The sequence below is a fragment of the Humulus lupulus genome, chromosome X, assembly GCF_963169125.1.
Source record: "Humulus lupulus chromosome X, drHumLupu1.1, whole genome shotgun sequence".
Taxonomy (NCBI): domain Eukaryota; kingdom Viridiplantae; phylum Streptophyta; class Magnoliopsida; order Rosales; family Cannabaceae; genus Humulus; species Humulus lupulus.
The window spans coordinates 242,738,814-242,743,114 of NC_084802.1; positions in this window are offsets into that span (position 1 = coordinate 242,738,814).

A 4,301-nucleotide genomic window follows, 5' to 3' on the forward strand; every position below is an offset into this window, starting at 1 on the left:
GTAGAAGCAGTGAATAAGACTATCAAAGACACTCTGAAGAAACGCCTTGAACAAGCCAAAGGGACCTGGCCAGAATTACTTCTGAAGGTCCTATGGTCACATCAAACAATGACACGAATGGCGACAAGGCATACACCATTCTCTTTGGCATTTGGGTATGAAGTTATGTTGCCCATCACATAGACGGGAGACATACGATCAGGGGAGGAACCATCAACTAATAGAAGAGTCACTCGATTTAATCGAAAAAAGACGAGAAAATGCAAGTCTCAGAGAGCATCACATCAACGAAAAGTGGCTAGATACTTCAACTCCAGAGTGAAAGATCGAAAATTCCAAGTTGGGGATTTAGTACTCAGGAGGGTGTTCCTAAACACTAAGGACACTATATCAGGGGTACTAGGACCTAACTGGGAAGGGCCATGCCTTGTGGAGGAGGTGATCCTACCAGGGACGTACAAGATAGCTCAACTGAATGGAAAACTAATCAAAAACTACTGGAATGGTGAACACCTCCGCCGGTACTATCAATGAAGATGTTCAACAACGACACAAGTTTTAATTTGCAAATGTAGTATTTTTCAAATTATCTATGTAACAGTCGTTGTGCTTCAATGAATGAATTTAATTTCTTAAGTTTCACTTAATTCTTTAAATTTCTTTCAACGAGGGACTTGTCCTTTAGACCTGTCAACCCTATCGGATCATGTTCGATTCTGGTCCTTGAGGGACCTATCGACCCATAAGATCCAAACAAGAGACTGGTCTATGGACCTTGTTGCCAAAATATGGCTCATAATCGATCTTGGTTCTTAAGCAGCCTATCGACCCATACGATCCAAATGAGAGACAGGTCCTAGGACCTTGTCGCCAAAATATGGATCATGTTCGATCTTGGTTCTTGAGGAGCCTATCGACCCATATGATCCAAACAAGTGACTAGTCCAAGGACCTTGTCGCCAAAATATGGATCATGTTCGATCTTGGTTCTTAAGGAGCCTATCGACCCATACGATCAATGTCCTAGGACCTTGTCACTAAAATATGGATCATGTTCGATCTTGGTTCTTGAGGAGCCTGTCGACCCATACGATCCAAACAAGAGACAGGTCTTGGGACCTTGTCGCTAAATTTATTAATCACGTTCGATCCTGGTTCTTGAGGAACCTATCGACCCATACGATCAACAAAAGAGACTGGTCCAAGGACCAGCTGCCATTATTTGATCACGTTCGATCCTGGTTCTTGAGGACCCTATCGACCCATACGATCAAAGAACAAGAGACTGGTTCGAAGACTAGTCGCCATCATTGGATCATAATCAAATCTGGTCCTTGAGGGACCAATCGATAATTTAATCTAAGACTCATTACAGGCTCGATTAACCCATCTAGACCCAGTGGGTCCAACTTAGACATTTATGTCTACAATCATTATAATGAGTACACAAGAGATTACGTAGATCATGATCAACACTTGCTACACAATCTGCATCTATGTATAGGTATCATTACTACTGAGTATGAAACCATCACCCGACTACCAATGAGAGACAAGCATTTGCTGCTTGCACCATTGGGTGAAAAGGATAGTACTATGTGTCTAACGCTAGAAGCAAGGCATGGTCAAGTAGTAAGTGACCAAGGCTTTTAAACCCATGATCACTTGGGGGGCATATAGTACATACCGATTGGGGTATACACAAGAAATGAGGGAGTGACCTTAAGTACTAAGCAAGCTCAAGTTTTTCCAGGACATTTGTTCAACATATATTCCGAAAGTGCAAAAAACAAAAACAAAAAAGGCATTGGTGGTCGACCTATCACCCATGGGGTGGTCGACCTAACTTGTTTAGTTCATGGTACTTGGTGAAGTATCATACTACTCACATTACCATGGTTGTTAGCATGAAAAACATAAAAGAGTAAGGTTAGTATGGCACGTGAAATACATGTGTTCAGAGTATACTGATACCTGAACCAATGATGGTTGTGAGTTGATATACTTAGTAAGCATTGGAAATTAAAATTTTCAATCAATACACTGAGTACTCATAACAAAAAAGCATAAAGGCATAAAATGTCATATGTAAAATTTGTCAAGTACAAGATGCCCCACCAATGGCATGAAAGGAAAGACAATAAAAGACCAAAAGAAGACTAACTAGGGCGAGGAGTACCATCTGAAAGACCACCCTGAGCCTCGGCAGCCTCATGAGCCAGACACTTCCTAAGCTCCTTCGCTCGCGTCTTCTCGGGAAGGAAATCCAAGTTCAGATCTTTGTTGGACTTCCAGATCAAGTAAAAGCAAGAGAAAGTTGTCTCTGAATACTCCTTTCGAGCCTTGTCCCGAGCAGCTTTGACCTCTTGCTCCTTCTCGACAAGAGAATCCTTCCGCAATTGGTCTATGTCAGCAATCAGCTTCTCTTTCTTAGCTTCAGACTGCTGGAGCTGATCGATAAGTTTCCCCTCCATCTGGGTTATCTTGAGAGTTAACTCGATCACTTCCTGCTATTTGAGCTCCACGATACTATGGAGGGTGTTGATCTCTTCCTCCTTTGAAGCAATGTCAGCATCCCTAGAGCCAAGAACACGCCTAAGGTCTAGCACCTCTTAGTGGACAGCTTCAAGCTCAGAACGAAGGTTGGAGAGCATAGAGGTATACTCCATAGACCTATCACGGACATGAGAGACCAGCATCAGTGCCTGCAAAAAAGAACATACAAGTGTTAGATAAACATCAGAACACAAGCTAACTAGACAAGAAGAGAACTGTAAAGGACTCACATGAATGTCTAGGAGTGACTTCGTTAGAATGGTGCTCAAGTCCTCATTCTTAATCCCATTAAAAGTTGTTGTCGTTTGCTCCAGATGAGATGCTCAGTCCATGAGAGCACCTAAGTTTCGTTTAGCAGACTGATGTGGCTCAGATAAGGGAGCATGTGTAGAACAGGAAGCACCCGCATCAGTAAAAATGGGAGGAACTGGTGTAGAAAAAGATGGCTCTACCTCTGTGACAGAACTAGACGCCAAAAGAGTCGGAGGAGACACCTCAGGAGGAACCTCCATGACCGACTCAGCCTCAACCGTGGCCTTTTTTGCCACTCAAATAGAAGGACTGGCCTTGATGGGAGTCGACCTCTGCTAGGTATGAACAAAACCAAACATGTCTGAGCCTGCAAAAGAAGATCAAATGTTAGAAGGATATTAAGCACAGATGAATCATAAAGTAAAGGTGATAAAGTGTCGAACCTTCTGAATGAGATTCGGGTTCGAACGTAGTCTCATCAAAGTTGTCTGAAGCAAGCGATGAGTACGCGACAGATGCACCCACCTCATCACCCTCCTGTCCAGCTAGCACAGGTGAAGAGGGTACCTCTTCGACATGAATGGGTCCCGGGGAGTCTATGGCGGTCACGGGCTTGGGACAATCGTCATCCGAAACATCAGCTATAGTAGGAGGAACAGCCCCACCTTCCTAAGGTTCTCTGAAGTAACGAGGGTCTTGACATTCTTCTCCTCAGGGGTCATGGCAATCAATGCCTTGGCCCTAACTGTCATAGCCTTGGTCGGGAGCGGTCTATAAAAAGGCCCAACGTGCTTAAACTTGGAGTAGTTGGCCTTTGTGTCCTTAGTAAAGAAATAGTTGTCGACATATCTAAATGCCTTGCTATTTCCAGAGATCTCTTGCAAGAAGGTGTTGGTACCCTCGCTCATACAATGGTGGACATGGAAATAACCCGAGTTGCGCTGAGAAGGGTTCGTCTTCAGGTCAAACAAGTAGTGGATCTCGTGAGGCACTGGAGCAGCCCATTTTCTACGGTGATAAATAATGTACAACGTAGATAAGACCAATATCACATTAGGAGCCAGTTGAGAAGGATTAATACCAAAATAGTCTGCAACGCTACGGAAGTATGGATGAAGAGGAAGTAGGGCACCAGACTTGATGGCAGAACGTGTCCAAGCGCACATGCCCAGAGGGGGGTCCTCAGCTCTGTCATCTAGACCAGGGATAGTAATAGACATGCTGGAGAGGTCAAAGGTCATCCTTAAGTTCTTTACCTTCTCTTCAGTCATGTCAGAGGCCTCCCCCTTGAACCAAACAACCTCATAATCAGCAGGGCAAGGCTTCTTAACCATTTTCCATATGATTTCACTGGCGAAGGTGGCCCCAGAATCTGATGAATTGAACTCCTTTTGTCGTCTCTTCTTCTGCTACGCAGCTGGCGAGACTGTCTTGCTCTTGGAAGGAAGGCGAACCACCTTAGGCCAGAACCTGTGAATAGAACGCTCATGAGG